Below are 11,792 nucleotides of genomic sequence, written 5' to 3'. Positions count from 1 at the left end.
GATCAAAGACCTCAATATCAGTCCGAGCACACTGAACTTGATAGAAGTAATTTTGTTTTGTTTTACAGGAAGAACATAGTTTCAGAACTAGGGAATGCTTGGTTAGAAAAAAAAGCTATCTCAACATGCCTAAATGTCAACGCTTGGATACTGACTTTGTTTTTTATTACTTTTGCTGGGATCTGAAAAATATAAGAGAAAAGAAAACCTCAAAAAGAGGAAAGGATGGGGAGTGGCACATGAAGAGAACAGTCTTCCTTTACCACAAAAGGTGAACAATCTTTAAATTTCTGAAATCACTAAGATGTGATCCCTTGGTTGATATACTTCCCCTCCTGTAGTTAGAAACAAAGGCCAAACACTGATGCTTTACAGGGGATTCAAAATTGTCAATGCACAGAAACTGCTTGAATTCCAATGGAACTATGGGTCAGCTTTTTGTTTTTATCACAGAACTGGTTTTACAAAACAAATGATTTCATTAGGATATGCTTATACGTGTATATGAAATATTTTATCATATTTAGCACCACACATCACTCCTCCTTAACCCCATTGTAATCTGTCTTCTTCCTGTTCCTTACTAGTGTCCATTCTAATTGCATTTCTTTTTTTTAGGCTAATATATACCAAAGATGGGGTGAATCTGATAGACAAGAACATTTTGTTTTCAAAAAGGGTACCATCTTATTTGAAATTCACTGTGAAATGGTGAGCCAGGTATATTTCAGAATTCAGGCCCCTTTAAATCTAAATCTATATTACCATTTTCTTTAAACAGAGGAATTTTGAAACTATAAACGATACTATTGTGGTTGGTATTTTTTTCTTTCATGAAATAAACAGATACTGAGCCAAGTTAATCTAACCTCTGAGTTTCATAATACAAGATGACCAGGGAGACAGCTGACAAGACACAAATGTTCACTTAAGCCCAAACAATCCTTATGTTTACTGTAGGTCTAAGCAGCAAAAGGGCTCGATTGCATTCCAGAGGTTAATGAGTGTTGCTGAGGAGGCCAAGATTATGAATGTGGGCTCATTAGGACTTGCCAGGTGTAGTGAGTGCTGTTGTGAAAAGGAACCACATATGAGGACAGGAATGGAAAATTCTCCATTGCTGAAAAATACAAAGAAAAAGTCTCGCTGCTCATCTACCAGTGCCACCCACTTTTTCCAGAAAAAAACATGTTATGCCATCTTGCAGCAGATGAAGAGTGAGCACTGACTTGGAATCTGTGGATTGTATAAGAAAATTTTACTTTATCCACTGTATCAGGGGATCTATTGTCAGGGAGTCATTAGATTCCCACAGGGTAGTCTGTTAGCCTAACAAGTACAGAAGATGTTCAATTAATTATCTACTGCCACATAAGAACGCACCCTCATTCCAGAGCTCGCCAAGCCCAGTCCTGCTTAGTTTTTTTTTAATATTTATTTATTATGTATACAATATTCTGTATGTATGCCTGAAGGCCAGAAGAGGGCGCCAGACCTCTTTACAGATGGTTGTGAGCCACCATGTGGTTGCTGGAATTGAACTCAGGAACTCAGGAAGAGCAGGCAATGCTCTTAACCACTGAGCCATCTCTCCAGCCCGTCCTGCTTAGTTTTTAAGATCAGCCTAAATCCTTCACAGTCAGGGTTCCCTGGAAGGGCTGCTCTTTTCTGAAAGGAAACAGAGGAGAAGTGGATCTGGAGGAGAGGAGAGGTGGGTGGAGGGGAAACTGCGATCGGGATGTATTATTTAACTCATAATTCTGTGGCCAGTCCAATGGCTCTGAGGGCCAATTGGAGAGACTTCTTTCTCTGGTCGACTCTCATCTAAAATTCATTCATCTGAGACATTCGCCACAGACATTCTCTGTTTGTGCAGTTCACCTTAGGACCCCAAGGTCAATTGATGTAGTAATGGCCTCCATTTGGTCACACCTCACTGGGAAGGTGAAATGAGCTCCTGAGTGCATAGCACTAAAGGAAGCACTCTCTCTCGACTCATAAAACAGTCAGCCACGGCCTCATATAATCTTCGGAGTGGGTGATTTGCTCCATTTTGTACTCACGTCCTAGGCTTGGACCCGGCGCTTCTCATGTCCTAAGAGAACTAGAATGCCGTTTGTGGGGACTCCTCGTTTTCTTCGCTTCAAAGAATCTATATTTTTCCTCAAAATGCTGTCTTTTTTCCCACCTGTCAAGGAATTATAGCTTTAAACACTCTATTTGTTTCCTAAGCCATAGGAAGACTATTTTGCTGGCGGACAAATTTTAATATTCTGATTTTAAATATGTTTTCATTTTTCTCTATAAGAACTGATATGAATTCATAGTTTCAGAAATTAACACGTTGGAATGCTTATTTGACTTATTACTAAAAGAACAGGCACAAATGAATTAAAGTATAGTGCGATTTCTCCCATGTCTGAAGAGAGAACTATTTGAGGATTGTTTGACATTGTATTCACATCTCCTAGAGCAGAGCACTAATGACTATGTCCTGAAGCCCTTAGATACATAAAATGCATTTTGAAAAGTAGTGTTTTGGGGAGAATTAATCAGACAAGGGAAAACTCTATTTTGGTATTAATTAGATATATTAATATATTCACTCAACTGCTTTAAAACTGAAAAAAACTATGTAGAATTTTATACCCAAATTTGATATCAACATCATGTTGTAGACAGCTACTTTTCCCTGAGTTCCTGCAGATGCTTAATTTGAAAATGGAAAGATGGGTACGGTAGGGGCATGGATGTACTTCCAGCACTGGGAAAACAGAAACAGGACAATCAGGAACTCAAGGGCATCCGTAGTTACGCAGGAGACACTTGTCATTCTATACTACATGAAACCCCATCTCAAAATTCTTAAAATACGAAAATGGATACCATTACAGTAGTGTGCTCAAAAAGTATAACTGTTTTACAAATGTGAAGTCTGAGGCTTATGGGTTGTTGTCTCTTTAGTTCTACGGTAACATTTTATACTATGATGGTGAGCTTGTAATTGGTTATTTACTGAGCTGTTGAAAACAGCCTTATTCATATGCCAGACACTATGAGGGATGTTGGCTGGGACGATAGGGATGACTGGGCTACATGGTCCTCTTTTTTTCAACAGACTGACAGATTTATTTATTGATGTTTTTCACAGGGCACAGAACACCTATAGACAGTGAAACAGTAAATGCCTCATAGGGCAAGTAGTTTTCAGATCTCTGGTCTAACTTCATATACTAGAGTCTCAATGGGACAAAGCAAATCACATAACTAAAGACATAGATAGTGACTCTACAAGCACATTGATCGCAATTGATGAACAAATGGAGGTCGTCACTATAATCTACCACAAGACACTAAGGTGAAGTACAAAAATAGAAAAGAATAACCATGGTGAATGCATAAACTGAATGAATTTCAGTCAAAGATACCAGAAAGATTTTTTTTCAGACTTCATCACCCACTTATGAAGGAACTTAACCACTAAAGAAATAAAACTGGATTAATATTGCATTTGCTGCCATCAGTTTCACATATGGGTATGCAAAGGACATTTCTCACACGTGAGTTGTTCATTAAGCCTCTACCTAGTAAGAATCCTACAAAAGACATTTCCACTACTCCTAGAGAGCATATAAAGAATACAGAAGGCCCAAGAAGTTTTATCCACAGCAACTCCTCCTCTAAATGATCTTGAGAATCCTCGATTTACAGGGAAAGCAACATCAATTTTTATCCCTAAATATACAAAAGAGAATTTGGCCATCAAATGTAAATTCTACTTCTGTAAACTGTGGAAACTCAGGTCTCTCCAAATTTGTATTCTGTTACATAATGAAGAACAGTTACCGTGTTTTCTAATTTGATCCCCATGAGATTCTTGAAATAGCTGGACATTTTCTACTAGTTCTAACATGATCTCTTTAGCTAAACCATTCCTATATGCATGTGGAATTCAGTCTCTGACACAACTAGTTATATTGTCCAAAATGTGTCCCTGTGCAACTCAGTGGTCTATTCTAATGTGAAGGAAAGATGTTTTGATCCCTTTGGGGGAAACCCAAAGCCCACAGAACTGAAAATCATGTTCCTTTGCTGTTTGAAGTTCTCACTGAAGCGCTGACAACACTGATGTATACAAACAGGAAGACAAAGGAATAGTTTAACAACTATATAATCTGTCATGTTCTATTATGGGCAAGCTTATCCCCAAATAAGCCACTTGAGCCAATTGTCAAAGGCATGGGGGTTTCTTTCAGAAAAAGTATCAGCAGTCTTGGTCACTCATTCTTCCCTGGAAATCATTCCAGACAAGGAGGATCTAAGAGGCTCCTTTCCACATACTGGAACCACACAGTGCATTATTCACCAATGAGATGAGCTGCCTGCATTTTATCCATTGACAGCTATTCCCCAGGCAAATCATCAAAATGCAGCTGTTGGGGTAATCATGGGAAACGTATTCACACACAAGTAAGATGGTCATCTTCAGATGAAATACCTTGCCACTGAGGCAGAGCGTATTTGTGAGCAAGCACTGGAGTTTATTTGAAGAAAATTCCCTAACTGTTGGCTTGACAAATGGTCTCAAACAGAATGGAAATAGTAAGGGGGGAACTAGCCCAAACACAATACCACACACAACTTCCTTAAGAGACGAAGCAGTTCCATCAACAGCCAGTTCATTCTCTAAAAAAGTAGGCATTTTCCTGCCATTATCTAGTAGCAACTCTTCCATTTTTCCCAATTTTGTAAATGGGAAAGACAAATTGGCCCGGATGAAGGAGATGGGTAGGAAACAACTGGCGGCTGTTCCCATTCACTGATCTTTCAGGTTTTGCTCCCATATCTAGCTCCTGGTTTTCATTGCTTAAAATTAATTAGATTAATGCTACAGTCCTTTTAAAACCTAAGATAATTAGTTCTAGCATGTAGTTCCCAAACTACGTCTATGACCCTAATAGCAGCGCTCATTCTAAGGGAGGAAACACAGTCATTTCATTGTGCTCTTTAGATACTCATCTTGATTTAGTTGGCATTAGTAAAGGGGATGATCCATTTTTCAAATGCAATTGACTCTGGTTATTTCTGGCAGTTGTGAAGTAAAATGGCTCCACTCATACACTAAACCCCATTAGGATTGCGGTTTTCAGTCTACTTTTGTGAAGAAGGTCATTGCTTGATATTCTGGTTGTATTTTTGTCAAGTTGACATAGACTGAGTCATCTGGGGAGAAGGAACATCATTTGAGGACTTTCCTCCATCAGATTGCCCTAGGGATGTTCTTTTAACCTAATGATTCATGTGGGAGGGCCAATACTGTGCAGGTGGTCCTAGGTTGTATAAAAAAAAGCAAACTAAGTTTTTTTGTTTTTTTTTTTTTTTTTACTAAGACATAGAAAGCAAGTCAGTAAGCAGTGTTCCTCTATCGTCTCTGCATCAATTACTGCCTCCAGATTTCTGAGGAGTTTCTGCCTTGGTTTCCTTTAATGATGAACTCTATCCTATAATCTAAATAAACCCTTTCCTACCAAAGTTGGTTTTGATCAGTATTTAACACAGCAATAGAGAAGCAAACTTGAACAGAAATTACTACCACAGGTTGCTGTGTTGGACCTGCCCATGTTCATTTAGGGGAGGATTGTGGAAGGATTTTGGAGCTTTGGACTAGAAATGTAACCAATTTTTCAATCATCCTCCTTTCAGGTCCATTGATGTGAAAGACATTTGGGGACAAATTATGTGGGTGGATCACTCCAAAAGGGCAGAGAACATGAAGATACTTGTGGCTGGTATTCATCAAAGAGTAACTGTAGCAGAGTAGGAATGCAGCAATCAAATAGATAGGATGACCCATTTCTGTAACGGCCTCGTTGCTCTTATGTCTGTCACTGACCAACAGGCCCATGAACAAAATGGCCATTGTGGCAGAGATGAAGGTTATGCACAGAGTCAACAGCATGGATTTCCGCTCACCAAAGCTGATCTGGCTACTGCTGCTACTGTTGAGTACCAGATCTACCAGCAGCAAAGACCAACACCATTTGAATGGAGCCTTCTACACGGCACCATTCCCTGGGGTAACCAGGCAACATGCTGGTATCAGGTTGTCTGTATTAGATCACTTCCATCAGGGAAAGAGCAACACATTGCCCTCACTGGTTATAGATTTGCCTTTTCTGAATGTAATGCTTCTTTCCAAACCATAATATGTGGAATTATGGAATGCCTTATCCACCATCTCGTATACCACACAGCATTGTTTCTGATCAGAAACTCATTTCATAACCAGAGAAATGTGACAGCGGTTCATGCTCATGGAATTTCCTCATTTCACCTATGCTCACGACCATCCTGAAGGATCTGGTTGATGTGGGAATGGACTTTTAAAGGCACAGTTACAGTCTAATTAGGTTGCAATAGCCTATAGGACTAGAGAAGGATTCTCCAGAAGGTTATATATTCTTTGAATCTACTTCCAATATATGACACTTGTTCTATAGCCAAGATACACTCACTGGTACAGGAATCACAAAATGGAAAAGAAAATGGGTTCACTCACTATCATTCCTGTTCCCATGATGTTATGTTTTGATGGCCTAGAAGTTTGGGTCTCAGAGGGGAGAGTGATCCTACCAAACAACACAACAAATATTCAACTGGAAGCTGAGAATTTCCAGGGGCTACTTCGAGCTTTTGATACCCCTAAACCAACAGGCTAAGAAAGAAATAACAGTTTGGAGAGATGGGAAATTGAATTGCTTCTCCACAATGGGGGTAAGAAAGATTATGTCTAGAGTATAAGAGATCCTTTAGGACATTTCTTGGTGCTGCCTTGTGCTGTGATTAAAGTCAATGGAAACCCTTCACCAAGGAAACTTCTGTGAAGACATTACAGAAAACACAACTAATCAAAATGCAGAATTGTGAAGCCCTGTTCCAACAGGTACAACTACATCACTACTCCCAAACCTAAGGCTCAGGGATCATTGGAAAAGAGGGGAAAGAAAGACGATAAGATCCAAAGGATCAGGGAGTTTGGTGTGAGACTGTGTCTCCTAGTAATATCAGAAGCTACACCCATAAGGTTTCATCAACATGGCCACCCAAACATAAGCTGAACAAGAACAACAACAATAGACATGTCAGTGTGGATGAAGGAAAACCCAGGAGAACTACAGGTAACTAAGGAATGCTGAGAGTGGGAGAAATAGCCTTCTCCAATATACAGATTGGTGCAATACCTGAAAACACATACACACAATTAACATTATATATAAAGACTAAGCGGGCTATATTTATATGTTTAGGAGTATATAATAATTAATGAAAAATGAAGCCCTAAATTTGAAAAAGGAAAAGGGTGTGTGTGGGAGGGTTTGGAGGATGAAAGGGACAGGGAAATTATATTACAATTTTTAAAAACATTTAAAAAGCCAATGGGAAACTTTAACAATGCAACTCAAGTGGAATGACAAAGGGCACAGATTGTTCAGGGATGAAGGTATAGGTCATCCCTCCAGGAAAAGAAGCAAGACCTACTGAGGTACTTGGTGGAGTTGGAATGAATTCAGACTGAATCATAGACCATGTGACCCATTGCTGAAAGGAAGATGATAGTTGACATGATGAGTATTTCTGTCCTATTTTATTAAAAACATGTTTGTGCATACATGCCTATGGATTCAGTTTATATTTACATTTTCCCTTTATTCATCATGTAATGTAATATCAGCAAAGACAGCATCAGTGGTTAGGTGATGTAAATCTATATTATCATGTTTAAGTAATGAGACACTAAAAATCCAAACATTTCTCAAGGAACTTTTCTACCTATTCTAAATATATAATGCATTAACAGTTATACATAATAGAGTTACAACATGATAGTTGAAATTATAACCTGATATTGTTTTCACTTGAAAACTAAGCATGACATAAGGAGATGTTACTGTGTGTCAAGTTGACAAGGGGTGGGCTGGTGATGACTAATCTTGATTGTCGAATTGTTTGCATCTGGGATCAATTAAAACCCATGTGACTGGCACTCCAATGATAGATATTTTTCTTGATCAGATTATTCAAAGCAGGATTACCTACCCTATAAGTGTGTAGCAAATTCCGGTAGCAGCCTAGGTAAAATGACATAGAAGAAGAAAAGATGCTTTTGGCCTGCTTACCTTCACTATCATTGGCAAATTCATCCATACTATTGCAGAAGTATTCCTTCACCAGTATTCAAGTATCTTCTTCAGCATTTCAGCACAGACTCAAAAACCACTAGCTCTCCAGGAATCCTTCAAGCCTGTAGCAATAGATTGGCACTACTGAGACATCCAGACTTGTGGACTGAACAATTACCCTGATTCTCAGCTTCTCTGGTGGGAGACTGCCAATGTTGGACTACTCAGGCTGTATCCTGTAAGTCAATCTAGTAAATTCTTCTTTTAATATATTTATTTATTCTACCAGTTCTGTCTTTTCAGAGAAACTTGATTAATATAGATGATGTCATACTGCCTGAAAGTTGGCGAAGAAGGAAAGGGAGGGTTAGCATAGCAGCTGAATCTGAACTGAGCTTACCACAACCCAGACAAACTGTCTCTTCCATTCATCCCTAACCTCCTCAACTTCCCATTCGTATATTTTCTTTGCTTCTTCTCTAGTTTGAAATGCTTTCCTCTGTTCTTTGCTCATAAAAAGCACTAAATTTTAAAATCATTTTATCCTCCAGTTAATTGATAACACTCACACTAGTGTGTTGATTATGTATATTGTGCACTGTTTTCCTAATCACCTTCCTTCCCCAGTCAAAGTCTAACATCTATAAAGATGAGTACCATGTATGATAAGATAGTTTTCTCATTAAATAATCCCCCTTCTACATACAAGTACAGTTCCTACAAGAGTGTCCTTTACATAGAAAACAGCAAACTTTTGTTAGTTATTCATGTCAGTAAGGGGACATTGAAAACCCTACTAGAGGTAAGAAAGCACCCAAAGAGAGTAAAAGGCCTCAGAGTTGTTTGAGAAAAAGACTAAAGGAAATAAGTTCATCTCATTGCTCTCAAAACTGATAAATTATATTGCATCACAATTAGGTAAGTGATGTCTTTTCTCTATCTATATGTACACATGGTCATATTGGTTAGGTGCTTGGTTGAAGAATGATGGTATAGGGACCATTAATCCCTACTTTTAACTAGTGTTTATGTCAGAAAGGTACAAAATTGCTATGGTGAGACAGCTTTAAATACCAACCTAGCATAGGGAAACGTCCATTAAGATGGCAACAAGAGGAGATCAAAAAGAACTCTGAACTGGGGAGCCAGGAAAGACAAGTTCAAGTTTAGCCCATAATCTAGATAGAAAATTGATGGACTGTCACTTCACCTCTGAATCTGTTGCCTAATGGATTCAAAGATGATCTTTTTAGTAATAGCTTTCTATTATGGATACAAAATACTGAGTTTCTTTATGGTATTTCATAAATGAATATAATTGAAGTTTGCTCATTTTCACCTCTCCAGCACCCTCTCTTATCCACTCCCCTGATTCCACTGTTCTGCTTCCACCCCACAAATAATCCTTCTTCTATTTTTATGCTGTATGTGTGAGTCTCCACAGGATATATGCACCCAAGCTGTGTCAAAACTCCAGCCAGTGTTGAACTTAGCTGTGTCTTAGTTCTCCCTCCTGTCATCCAAGTCTTCATTGAAGGGGATGTTTCTTTAAAGCAGGGATTTTATTAGATGCTATAAATACAAGCTGTCATTCCTTCCCAGAAATTTTAATATGATTGACATTGCTAGAAACTATTCTCTCTCTCTTATTTCTTTTTTTCTTTTCCTGTAGAGAGGAGCTGCAGGCTGCATTCCTGCCACCCAGCTCCTGGCCACCTGGCTAGCTTATGCCCCAAAATAACAACATACAAATTGTATTCATTTAAACAGTGCTTGGCCCATTAGTTCTAGCCTTTTCTTGGCTAACTCTCATATCTCACTTAACCCATTTCTAATAATCTGTGTAACACCACAAGGTGGTGTCTTACTGGGAAAGATTCAGCATGTCTGACCTGCATCCATCTTGGGCTGGAGCTTCATCACATCTGACTCAGAGAGGAGTGGCATGGCGTCTGGCTCACTTCCCTTCTTCCCAGCATTCTGTTCTGTCTACTCCACCTACCTAATTTTCTGACCTATCAGACCAAGCAGTTTTCTTTATTGATTAACCAATGAAACAACAGATTGACAAATGACCTTCCCACATCATTTTCTTTTCTTTTCTTTTCTTTTCTTTTTTGTTTTTTGGGGTTTTTTTGAGACAAGATTTCTGAAAACTCTTCTCTTTTAGGGAGAAATTCAACTGTGTTTAATTGCATAAGTCATGTTTTATTACTATGGACTAAAGGAACAAAGGGATGAACATTGATGACTTTGATTGAACAAGTACTGAAACAACAACAAAATATTAAAATCCTGTGAATTAACAAACATGTGTTTTCTCTCATATCATATGAAGGTAGAAGGGGGAATAGGTGGTAAATGAAAAATGTCTATAGGGACAAGGAGAGGCAACAAAAGAGTAATATGAGACAGAAAAAAAGCAAGTGTATGCATCCTCTTGTAATCGCAATCTACATCTATCCTGTTCCCTCTTAGAGAGAGATTAAAGCAGAAATGGGACTACAGAGAACCAAAGGGACCAGTGAGAAGGGAAAGAAGAAAAAGGAAGAGATACATTAATGGGGTGTGAATATGAACAAAGTATAAGGATACACACATGCCAAATATCATAATTAGCCAGACATTTTGTATACTAAGAAAAAACATCAATTTTAAAAGTTTTTTTGAAAATTGCTGCCTTAAACTCTGAAGACAATATTAACTGTGTCAGTTAACTAAACTACCATGTGAAATGTTCATAATGCCATTTATTCATTTAACAAACTTTTTTATGAGCATATAATATACTTCAGAAATTTTTCTATGTGCTACTGAACTGAAAACAAAGAATGGTTTTCACTTTCCATCCAGGGTCCTGTATCCAATCACTGCTCTTTCCTACATGTCCTAGCTATATTAGGGAAATTAGTACTTTACTGTGAGTTCCTTGGGTCTCTTAAGTCAAAACTCCATAACTTAGGCCAGAATTAACCCATATTATCAAGTAAAGCCTCATGCTACTAAAGTCTCTGTTTCTTGGTCATTAGCTGCAGAGTGCAAAAACTAAGAAAGGAACTTAAAGGGAAGAGAGAAAAACAAGCAAAAATGTTACTAAGAATGTAAATAGAAGAGAACAAAAATAACCCTGAAAATCATATTAGTCAACCACAAAAAGGTCAGATGAGTCAAAGTTTCCATAAACTATATGATATTTCTTTCCTTGGCCAAGGCCAGTGTTTTCAGACCTCTGAGGCTTTAATCCATTGTGGGGAAAACCAGGAAAAGCCACCCATAGCCTAGAAGCTCCAAATATAGATACGAGAAAGTGAATATTCTACAGGAACTCAATGATCATTTCTCCAGTGGTCCATTAGCATATATTAGAGCTTTTGAAATAAAGGATAGTGAGTAATACATGTCCCCATGTCTGAAGACAACATAAAATCTTGATTATCCAGAGGCAAGTGACATTTAAAAATACAGGTAGGACATAAATATCAAGAAACCATGTTGCCAAATACCAGGACTCTAATCACTGTACTAGGGGCTTTTTAAGGGACTCCTATTCCAAGAAGAAAGGAAAAAGTGGAACTGAAGTTGTTTGTTGTTATGGCAAAGTTAAAATAAGCA

The sequence above is a fragment of the Microtus ochrogaster genome, unplaced genomic scaffold (assembly GCF_000317375.1).
Source record: "Microtus ochrogaster isolate Prairie Vole_2 unplaced genomic scaffold, MicOch1.0 UNK92, whole genome shotgun sequence".
Lineage (NCBI taxonomy): Eukaryota > Metazoa > Chordata > Mammalia > Rodentia > Cricetidae > Microtus > Microtus ochrogaster.
Note: the sequence above shows the minus strand (reverse complement) of the source record.